Here is a 12,216-nt window from a genome sequence, read left to right on the forward strand (position 1 = left end):
GGGAAATTGATGGGATTAAAAGCTGATAAATCTCCAGGTCTTGATAATCTTCATCCAAGAGTACTTAAGAAAGTGGCCATTTTCCAAAATCTTTGGACTCTGGAATGGTTCCTACAGATTGGAGGGTAGCTAATGTAGGCCTGCTATTTAAAAAGGGAGGTAGAGAGAAAAGAGGGAACTATAGACCATTGAGCCTAACATCGGTAGTGGGGAAGTTGCTCGATTCCATTACCAAGGGTTCCACAGCACAGCATTTGGAAAGCAGTGGTATAATAAAACAAAGTCAGCATGGATTTACGAAAGGGATAACATACTTGACAAATCTATTGGAATTCTTTGAGGATGTAACTGGTAGAATTGACCTGGGAGAACCAGTGGATGTGGTTTATTTAGACTTTCAGAAGGCCTTCGACAAAGTCTCATATAGCAGATTATGAAGTAAAGTTAAAGTGCGTGGAATTGCCGGTCGTGTCTTGAGATGGATGCAAAGCTGGTTAACAGACAGGAAGGAAAGAGTTGGAAAAAATTGATCTTTTTCTGAATGGCAGGCAGTATGGCAGGCAGTGACTAGTGGGGTATCACAGGAATCAGTGCTTGGACCCCAACTGTTCACATTATACATTAATGATTTGGACGAGGGAACTAAGTGTATATCTCCAAATTTGCAGATGATACAAAGGTGTATCGAGGGTGAGCTGAGAGGAGGGTAGAGAGATGCTTCAGTGTGATTTGGACAGACTGAGTGAGAGGGCATATGCAGTATAACATGGATAAATGTGAGGTTATCCACTGCGGTAGCAAAAACAGGAAAGCAGATTATTATTTGAATGGGTGTAAATTGAGGGAGGTGGTATGTTGGCCTTCATAGCGAGAGGATTTAAGTATAGGATTAGGGATGTTTTAATGCAATTGTACAGGGCATTGGGAAGGCCACACCTGGAATATTGTGTGCAATTTTAGTGTTCTTATCTGAGGAATAATGTTCTTGTTATGGAGGGAGTGCAGCAAAGGTTTACCGGGCTAATTCCTGGGACTGACATATGAGGAGAGACTAAATTGGTTAGGATTATATTCATTGGAGTTTAGAAGAGTGGGAGGGGGCATCTCATTGAAACTTGTAAAATTCTAACAGGATTAGACAGGGTAGATTCAGGAGGAATGTTCCCTATGGTGGGGGAGTCCAGAACTAGGGGTCATAGTTTGAGGATAAGGGGTAAGCCTTTTAGGACTGAGGTGAGGAACTTCACCCAGAGAGTGGTGAATCTGTGCAATTCACTGCCACAGAAAGTAGTTGAGGCCAAAACGTGTGATTTCAAGAAGGAATTAGATATAGCTCTTGGGGCTAAAGGGATCAAGGGATATTGGGGGAAGGCGGGATCATGGTGCATTTGATGATCAGCCATGATCATAATGAATGGCGGAGCAGGCTCGAAGGGCCGAATGTCGTCCTACTGCTTCTATTTTCTATGTATGTTTCAATGTATTTTTCTAGATTATGGAATTTATCTGGAATGCCATCGCCTGAAAGAGTGGTGGATGCAAGTTCAGTTGTAAGTTTCATAAAAAGAATTGGGGAAATACTTAAAGTGGAGAGAATTGCAGCCTGCTGGGGAAATAGGGGAATGCGACTAAACTGGATTGCTCTGACAAAGAACTAGCACAGCCACGGTGGGCTGTATCATTCTGTCATTCTATTCTATCATCTATATACCCTACTAACCATCAGTGAATGTGAAACAAACCAATTTTCCCCTGATGACTCAGTGAATCAGGCATTGAGCCACTCGCACCAGTAAGTTATTGGGATTTTTTTGCCTGATTTATACTGAGTCGGCTGATCTCAGCTCAGGCAGTAATTGGCTGACCTTGCTGCCAGACCTGCTGGTTTTTTCCAGCATTTTCTGTTTTATTTCAGTAATTGGCTGCAGTTACTTTTGAGGCCTCAGGGCCCAGGGCCAAGAAAGAGGGCAACAGAAATCAGCCAAGTTGATTTCTGTCTCTTACAATCCTCCCACATATTTTTTTCTAGCTTAAGGGTGAACACCTTTCTCAGTTATGATCTCCTCAGGCTCTGTACCAACTTTGGCCAAGAGAACATTGTTTAACACACGCACGCACACACACGCTCACACATGCAAACGCATAGGCACAGACGCAGGCACACACACCTACAGAAGGACACACATAAACACATACGCAGCTGGACACACGCACATGTACTGCTGGAATTTAATTAGCTAGAATAGGATGTGGGTTGAAGGAGGAAGTGTCAGTTCCCCCATTGGGCAAAACTGGACTGTGATCTTGGGGCAGAAGAGATCCAGTAAATAAGGATAAAACGTACCTAGGGGCTGGTTTAGCACAGGGCTAAATAGCTGGCTTTTAAAGCAGACCAAGGCAGGCCAGCATCACGAGTTCAATTCCCGTACCAGCCTCCCCGAACAGGCGCCGGAATGTGGCGACTAGGGGCTTTTCACAGTAACTTCACTTGAAGCCTACTTGTGACAATAAACAATTTTCATTTCATTTCATTTTCAGGCTTCCTTAGCCACGAGAGACAAGAAGGCTTGGGGCCTTTCGTCAGCAGGGCTCCCACTCTTTCCCCACGTCACCTTCCCCCCTCCATCCCTTTTCCACTAGCCAGGCTCCAATTACATGTACAGATAGAGACTTCTCCTGCTCCCTCTTGGTCTCCCACACTGCCATCCCCATTTGCAGTCCCAAGCCCCATTAACTGTGAGAGACAATTCATGGCCACTACACTAGGCAGGAAGCTACATTAATAAGGTCAGAGCCTCTATATTCCCAGCCATGCAGAGTTTTTCAGCTGAACCCTCCTGGCCTCCCCCTAGATGTCAGGGCCCAAAGGTGAGACAATAGCTTCAAAACAGAAGAGAGTAAAAGGGAGTGTAAATGGGAGAAACTGGCATTGAGGTCTGAAGGTGTTGGCTAAAAGCCCAGAGTTTATTCAGGAGAAAGTTGTTCAGTGCAGCTTTATTGTAACAAGGTCGGAGACGAACGGTAGAAAGGTCAGATCAGGCAGGCAAGTCACAGGGAGGTTTGAATCACATATACAATTAGCATCATGGTGTTTGTCAAAGCAGTCACCCAATTAAAGTCAAGCTATCGTGAGACAAGGAATGCAGTGTATTGGAGAAAGGAGGAGATTTCTGATAGAAAGAGTGTTTCGAGTTCAGAAGAACAATTCTGCGAGAAGAAACAAATGAAAATTGACAACAGTTGCCTGAGAATAATAATAACCTTTTATTGTCACAAGTATGAAGTTCCTGTGAAAAGCCACAAGTAAGCCTCAAGTGGGGAAGCAACAGCACTTGAATGATCTAAACAGGGACCAGCAATAGGTATAATATTGTATCATAGGATCAGGGCTATTGAGCCCCTCAAATCTGTTCCAGACATTAAACCTAAGATTGACACAAAAGAGCCGATATTACTGCGGATGCCCCACTGACAATTTAAAAAATTACATTTTGCATACCGTTCATCAGTTCTCTAGTGGACTGGGAATCTATGCCCTCTATTCAATGTTTACCCTGTTGTTTCCAACCATAACTAAGGCAAATTCGTTCGAAGTGTGGTAGTGAGTGGGAAATGTCAGGAGTCTCCGACAGCCAACCTGACAAGGCTGTCACCGGTATCTAACGTTAATTGGTCAACTTAACAAGGCTCCGCGGGTTTCACACGCAAATGACTGTCCCGACGGGACCGCGCTTGGCAGCTTCCCGCTAACGACGGGGAGCAGCACTTAAACCAATTCCGCAGAGCAAACCCCACACAGTACGCAGCCGTGCCACCGCGTACACCAGCTCCCAGATTCGGAGATACTGACCTGGTCAGATTGTTGGATACGATGGAGTCCAGATAGGATACCCTGTTCCCCCGAGGGGCTCAGAGGGTCAGCCACAGGGCAGCTGATGCTACATAGGAGGCAGTGGCAGCAGCCGTAAGTGTGGGGATTCTGATCAGGAGGACCGTCACCCAGTGCCGCACGGAGATTAACAACCTCCACCGGGCCACACGGCTGAGTTGGCACTAGGTCCCTGGCACCGGTCCCGCCTGTCACCTTCCCCAACTACCATGCGCCTGGCACCGGCCAGCAACATACCGTGCCCCAGCCCACCCATGCCCAGCAGTGTGGCCCACACCTGCCCCTATGCCCCCTCCCCCAACAATGTATGAAGCGTGCAGCTCACGATGCCCCCTCTGCGTTCCTGCAGGAGAAGCTGGCCCACAACTGGTCCATCCGAGGTGGTGCCCCCCCCCCCCCCCCGCCATGAGAACACCTCAGAGGAGAGCTCCGAGGATGCCACCATCATCGCGTCATGGCCGTCATCCCCACCCTCCACCAGCTCAGAGACACACACCTCGGTGGGCGTTAGTAGTGGACAGGCTTCTAGGGCACATTCTGGTGACCACACAGTTGCAGGAACGACCAGGGGAGTCAGCAGTCGTGTCCCAGATGCAGGTGGACATTGGCGAGGCACTGCAGAGCATGGCCCGCTCACAGAGGGGTATCGTTGAGGGCATCGACACCATGGTGCAGACATTGTGGAGCTGACAGGGCTGGCAGAGCCAGATAACACAAGGGCATCCGGAGCTACTCCTCCTTCCGAGGGGATCCCCAGGACCCTACGGGCACCAGAGGGAGGAGGGAGCGCTGGATGCCAACCCAGAGCCCTCCTACGGGGCCACCAGCTCCCTGACTCGGAGTGTCTCAAAGTCAGTGTCTGGAACATGGTGGCACGGCAGGGCATGATGTCAGAATTGGCCACGTCCCATGTGAAGCAGCCAAGGAGGAGGGCCTCCTTCGCTCTCCGGGCATGCCGAACCCTTGCCACTGCCGCCTGCCTTCCATCCTCCAGCTGTCCTGTGGGTCCTCCCCGAGCTCATCCTCCAGCCCGACCTGGTCCGGTGCCCCCCCGACCTCCTCGGAAGTTGTCGCATGTTCCTCTTCCACCCCACTGCCGTGCCAGGTTGAGGAGGGCACAGCAGACCATGACAAATTGGGCAACCATCCGGGGTGTACTGCGGTGCACCACCAGAGCGGCCGAGACATCGGAGCCGCATATTGAGGATTCCGATGCATCGCTCAATGACAGCCCGGATGGCCACATGAGCCTCGTCATATCGGATCTCTGCCTCAGTCTCCGGCCTCCGCACTGGCGTTATCAGCCAAGTTCCTCAGTCCTTAACCCCTAAGAGACAACCAGTCATCCTGGGGTGTCCTTCAAAGACGCTGGGGATCTCCGACTGTCCCAGGCTGTGGCTGTCGTGCACACTCCCAGGGAAACGTGCACACACATGCATGATCTTCATGTGGTGGTCGCACACAAGCTGTACGTTCAGGGAATGGAATCCATTGATGAAGGGTGCTCACTCAGACCCCGGTGCATGCAAGGCGACATGTGTGCCATCTATTACCCCCTGGACATGGGGCATCCTGGCGATGGCAAAGAATCCTGCTGCTTGAGCATCCTGTTGGGTTTGGTCCAGGTCAAAGTTTAAAGAGTTAACTGCCCAGGCAAACAGGGCATCTATGACTTTGTGGAAGCATTTGTGGGCTGTTGGTTGGGGTATGTCACACAAGTCCCTGCTAGAGCCCTCGAATGGTCACGAGGCATAAACGTTCAGGGCTGCGGTGACCTTGATGGCCACCGGGAGCAGGCATCCTCCACATGGTGCCAAGTGTTCAAGGACATGGCACAGGTGTCGCACCATCCCCTTGTTGAGACGGAGCCTCCTGCGACATATGCTGTCCGTCATCTGTTTGAAAGGCCAGCGATGCCGGTACACCTTGGGCCATCGCCGGCCTCCCCCTCTGGGTCCCTCCCTTGCCTGATGGATGGCCATTTCCTCAGGATGTGTGGCGGAGCCCTGCACAGGGGCCGCCTTCTTGAGCCTCTGTCGAATCTCCTGCAGCTGCCTTCTCAGGCGTCTGGCTGCCTGGCCTGCCAGCAGCAGCGTGAGGGCAGCTTTTGCTGGGTCCAAGGTATTAGCCATCTCTTGTCCAATATCTGTAAGGAATTGATGAGGGTGAAGGATCGTCAATCCACTGGGGCTTCCAGTCTGTACCCTCCGGACCCCCATGGCTACACCCTCAGATCGCCTGCTATCCCTCAGGGTGCCATCGAACACACCTGCACTCGCACCCCCGGCTGCAGTGGGTTCCCCCGGGCACCGGACCCCAGACTCCCGCTGGTGACTTAATCTGAAACGGGCGCTAGTTCCCACCACGGTCCACACACACACACACCCTCTGGTTGCAGGGATGTTCACAGTGCTAAGGCCTAGTTCATTGGTATTTGGACGTTGGCTTCTGTCTTTATGGTATTCAAGCCTTCGGTGTTCAGGCAAGGTGTCCAGGCCTCACGGACTGGTTGGGATGCAAGGCGGCAACCCTCTCCTGCAACATGGCATATCTACCCACGGGAGTCCACTTGGGAGCTGTGAAGTGCTCACATTACGAGGATTGCCAATTCACTGTTAGCAATCGCCTTCAGCTGTGCGTCCGGAAGCCGCCACGGTTAGTGGGGGTTATGGGTGATCAGTGGGACAGATAGGCAGTAGTCAGAGCTGCCCCCGGTATGGGTACAGGCGATCTAGGGGATGGCATGGCAGACTCGGGGGTGCAGCCCAGACCCCCCCCCCCCCCACCGATCACAGTCCACTCCGCCCCCCCCCCCCCCCCCCCGACCGAAGCCGTTCCCTCCCTGGGGTCTCCCCCCGAGCACTGGGTCAGCAACCCCAAAGTCCCTGGGCTTATTGTGCGGGATCAAAGATGGCTGCTCACCTCCTTGGACCCCCGCAGCAGCCATTCCGCAAGCTTCACATTTTTAGAAAGTTGTACTGATCAGTGTCCGCGTGACCGCTTGCTGGGGAGGCGGTCAGATGACCGGAGGCTGTTAGATAAGGGGCCTTTCCAATAGTGGTCTGGTGATTGGCTTTAATTGATTATTGCTTACTCACCACACCGTGGCGGGATCCTCATCTCCCCAACAGGAGTGAGTCGGTTAAACCGCAAAACAATCGCGGCCTGGCGCAGTTTATGATTTTGGCCTCTCCTGAGATCCGATGGCTCGAGCGCAACGCAGCCACTAGAATGTTCCAATATGTTAATTCCTTTAACCAAAAGAGAAAATGCTGGAAAATCTCAGAGGGTCTGGCAGCATCTGTAAGGAGAGAAAAGAGTTAACGTTTCGAGTCCAGGTGACCCTTTGTCAAAGCTAAAAGGCATAGAAAGTGGGAAATATTTATACTGTAGGGTGAGGGAATGAAAGATGAGTCATGACCACAGAAAGCAAGGGAAAAGAGTGCTAATGGCCATCCCCAGAGAGAATAAAAGGTGTGAAAAGCCAAACAGCATAGAAATTAAAATCAGAGGGTAAACTGTGACAGATGTAGATGTGGGGGAGGGGGATCATGGGTAGGAGAGAGGTAAAATGAGAAAAAGGGGGTAAGGGGAAAGAAAAGGAGAGAAAGGTCAGGAAAAGGGGATAAGATAAGGGGAAAGAATGAGGGGAAAATATATATGAAGAAAGACAAGAAAGAAATAAAAGGTAAAAGGCAGTTAAAATTAAATGGAACGAAAACAAAGGGGTTGAGGTGGGTAGAGCTAATTATCTGAAGTTATTGAATTCGATGTTGAGACCAGAAGACTGTAGCCTAACCGGAAGATGAGTTGTTGTTCCTCCAGTTTGCGTTGCGCTTCACTGGAACATTGCAGCAGGCCAAGGACAGACATGTGGGCATGAGAGCAGGGTCTTGTGGTAAAATGGCAAGCAACGGGAAGGTCAGGGTCCTGAATGCGCACAGACTGAAGGTGCTCAGCAAAGCGATCACCCAGCCTGCGTTTGGTCTCTCCAATTTATAGATCACCACATTGGGAGCAACGAATACAATAGACCAGATTGAAAGAGGTACAAGTGAAATGCTGCTTAACCTGGAATGAGTGTTTTGGGCCTGGGATGTTAAGCATGGAAGAGGTAAAGGGGCAGGTGTTACACCTTCTGCGATTGCATGGGAAGGTGCCATGGGTGATGGGCGAGGTGTGAACTAGATTATCTCGGAGGGAACGGTCTCTGTGGAATGATGACAGAGGAGTGAAGGGAGGATATGTTTGGAGTTTGTGAAGGGAAGAATGTTAATTCCTTTGCCTGTGCTGAGTCAACTGCTCTCAGTCACATGATGACAAAGGCCTCAGTAGTTCTGTAGTTGACCTCAGTGCTTTTGAGTGATTATATGAAGATGTTGCCTAGTTTTCCCACTCCTATTTGTCTAGAAAATCTCTCTGAAAGTGCATTTGGCATCCTGCACACCGTTCTGGTCTCCACAATGTAAAAAGCTTATGGAGGCACCAGTGCAATAAAGATTTACAAACCTGACGCCGAAACTGAGAGCTAATACTTATCAGCAAAGATTGAACAGACTGGGGCTTTTGAGAAAGCTGAGTGGTTTTTTTAAAAATTAGGAATGGGTTTGATTGAAAACTGGTTTCTACTTACAGGAGAGACTAAAATAGATAAAGAAGATAGTCACGACTAAATCCAGTTGGAAATTTGGGAGAAGATTCTTCACCTAAAGAAGGGTGTGAATGTCGAATTTGCTACCTCAAGGAGTGGTTGAGACAAATAGCATTGAGGCAGAAACCAGTTAAGCATAAGAGGGAGGAAGGAGTAGAAGGTTATGCTGATGTGCTTGAAGGAGAAGTGGTGATCGGAGGCCTGGGAGGAGTGTAAACATTGGCCCGGATCTGTTGGCTCAAATGGCCCATTTTTTTGCTTTACATCCTATGTATTGACAGCATCGGGCCAGGAGCAAATTCAGACAATAAAATTTGACATTAGGACGGCTGGCCAAATGTTTGGTCAAAGAGGTAGGTTTTAAGGATCATCCTAAAGGGGGAGAGAGGAGTGAGGAGAGGGTTAGGGAGGGAATCCCAGAATTCAGGACATAGATAATTGAAGGCATGTCTGCCATTGGTGGGTGAAACAAGGGGGGATGCACTAAAAGCCAGTGTTTGAATGCAATGAAAGCCTTGCATCTTCAGAGATACCAATCGTCTCCCTGAAAGAAACACACAGGATGGGATCTATCGTCACGATGCGGCCGATAGACAACACGGCGCGGCTGGTAGATGCCGGAACATCCCACTTCCGGGATCTACCCGCTTGCCACACCTCGCGAGATCTAACGCAATCTCACAAGGCATAGAATCATAGAATTTATAGTGCAGAAGGAGACCATTCGACCCATCAAGTCTACACCAGCTCCTGAAAGAGCACTCTACCTAAACCCATACCTCCACCCAATCCCCATATTCCACCAACCGCACCTAACTTTTGGACACGACAGGACAATTTAGCATGACCAATCCACCTAACCCACACATCTTTGGACTGTGGGAGGAAACCGGAGCGCTTGGAGGAAACCCACGCAGACGCAGCGAGAACGTGCAGACTCCGCACAGACAGTGACCCAAACCGGGATTCGAACCCGGGCCCTGGCGCAATGAAACAAGAGTGCTAACCACTGTGCTACTGTGCTGCCCCAAATCGCGATGTAAAGGCAGGATCACTTTATTGCAAAATCTGCGTATTAGAACGAGATAGCTAGTCTCACTCTAATAGCCGTTCCCAAGATCTAACCAAATCGTGGGGTCTAACCCCCTCTCCTTGAAGACCTCAGGCGGGTGCTGTCCAGTGTTGGTCTCCACAAACAGGAACCAGACAGAATTGCATTCGTGGGAGGCTCTTAGATGCATGCCCTCTGGGCAGGATGGCACTCTGGTACTGTTGTTGCCACCTGAGCACCTTGGCATTGCCAGCCTGGCACCCTGGCAGTCCCCTGCCTGCTGGCAGTGCTACCGGGGCTCCTTCGCAGTGCCTGGCTGGCACCCAGGTGGCACTGCCAGGGTGCTATGCTGGCATTTTGTTTGCATAGCTGGGATCGGGCTGTGGGGTGCCTTGTGCAGGTGTGGGGGATGCGGGGAGGGGGGGATCATGAGAACTCCCAGTGAGTTGGAGCTTGGGGGGAGTTCGAGAGTCGTGTTGTGGGCTCGAGAGATTGGGACGGCATTTAACAATGGCATCCCAATCTCTCCCTGCACTGAGGAGTTCCGGCAAACAGAGCTCCTCAGTGCAGGGAACTGGGCTAAGTGCGGCCCATTCCCTGCTGAAGCCCCCAATCTATCCGGATGGACGTTAGATAGCGAGGTGTATCTGGACACTCTGAGTGCCGGGAAATACCGGCTAATCGCGCTACGGGATCCTGTCCCCATTTGGATAGATCACACCCACAATCTTTTCACCTGAAGTTTGACAAAAGATGCAGAAATATTTTGATTTATGTCCAGAAGAGTTTAAGATCAAACCAACACCTTGGACCGAATTTGAGGTAGGTAGCTTGAGTTGGAAATTTACCAAATCAGCAGGCCTTCCTCGAGGTTTACAGGGTCCCATTAGATCCAGTTTCTACCCCAGGGAGACGGGCAGGATAGAGTCAGGCCAACCGATTACAGAACAGACTGCAGGCAGCCGTTGAGGCAGGTGAGTGCCGAGGCCGACTGAAGGCTCACTTTGGTGGCCTAGAATTTCAACTCCGTTATATTGGGTTTCTTCCGGGTGGTCCAGTTTCCAACCACAGTCCAATGATGTGCAAGTCAGGTGGATTGGCCATGATAAATTGCCCGTTAGTGTCCAGGGATGTGCAGGTTGGGTTACGGGTATAGAGTGGAGTGGGTTGGTACAGACTCGATGGGTTGAATGGCCTCCTTCTGCACTGCAAGGATTCTCTAATTCTATATTAAAAGCTGTAAGGTCTTCTAATCCTCATCCCCTCACAAACCCCCCCCCCCCCATCAAATACTTTTCCGCCAAATTCTCCTGTGCCACCTCCATAGCCACTCACCCAGTATCCACCATGAGAAAACCACAGGAGCCATGTGCAGATGAAAATGACACTTCTAGCAATCTAGTAGAGCTCTCATCATACACACTTGATAGTGAAAAAAGCTCCCATTCATGAAACCCAGTGAAAGCTTTTAAATCTCCTCAAGTAATTACTTTAATAATAATAATCTTTATTGTCACAAGTAGGCTTACATTTACACTGCAATGAAGTTACTGTGAAAAGCCCCTAGTTCACACATTCCGGCATCTGTTCGGGTACACAGAGGGAGATTTCAGAATATCCAAATTACCTAACAGCACGTCTTACGTGGGTGGAAACCGGAGCACCCGTAGGAAACCCACGCAGGGTAAGGACAGACCTTATCTGCCCACCAAGAGAGATTACATCTACACTGTCAATTTTTTACTTCCAATCTACGGGTTAAGGCCCTTGGAATGGCCAAAAAGGGATCTTTTTGCACTCAGCACTTAGTTCAAATGTCACTGCTGAGTTTGGGTTTCCTGCATGTGTGAATCATGCCCTGCTGGCAAAACTTTAAATCAGTTGGTAATGGGGGTGGCTTTTCTGCAAATGAGTCCTGCTCACCATTTTTAGATGTCTGCCAAATCTTCCTGAGTCCACGAAAGTCCAGTTCATGTTTTTGATTACTTGCAATGATTAAAGTAATCACTAAAGATTATGGGCATAAGTATGCCAGGGAGAATTCTTGTTTAATTGAGAATCCTGTTCAGATATGCCTTCTGTAGCGAAGCATACCCTTGTGAGCTTTTTGCTTTTAGTGCAATACTCTTCTGCAGTCTAGGTGCGAAAGGTTGATAGAGAACAGATGCTAGGTCAGTGTTCCAAACGTATTGAGCAGCTTTCTTTCTGTTCAGATTTTCTATATGAAGCATTCTTCATTGGGGTCGATTTTCAACTTGTCGCGTGGGCTTAAACTAGGTGTTAAAAGATTGAATCCCCCCATTATAGGAACTGGGAGATTTTTATTCCTGTTGTGATGAGGTATTACTTGGTGAGTTTTGAAGATAATGTTATTTCCTTGGCATTTTCCATCTTGGTGGGAGAGAGGTCCTTTTGGAGGAAGCTTGATGAATTGATCCTCTAAATTTTAGCTGCAATATGTACAACATGCTGATGATGAAGGAATTGCACACTGATGGAAAATATACTGATCAAGCAAATTGTTCTATCTTGAATAGTATTGCGCCTCTTGCCACGTGTGTGCAGCTGCAATAACACTCAAGTGACAGAATATTCTATGGGACTCTTGTTTTTCACAAAAGGAGG

General features: G+C 49.3%; 1 protein-coding gene across 2 annotated transcripts in view; it reads left to right on the forward strand.

Annotated features, from left to right (window-relative positions):
* Window positions 1–12,216, forward strand: part of LOC140426748 (serine/threonine-protein phosphatase 2A 55 kDa regulatory subunit B beta isoform) — an 892,336-nt gene that overhangs the window by 305,286 nt on the left and 574,834 nt on the right. The window lies entirely within an intron of this gene.

The sequence above is a fragment of the Scyliorhinus torazame genome, chromosome 7, assembly GCF_047496885.1.
Source record: "Scyliorhinus torazame isolate Kashiwa2021f chromosome 7, sScyTor2.1, whole genome shotgun sequence".
NCBI classification, from domain to species: Eukaryota; Metazoa; Chordata; class Chondrichthyes; order Carcharhiniformes; family Scyliorhinidae; genus Scyliorhinus; species Scyliorhinus torazame.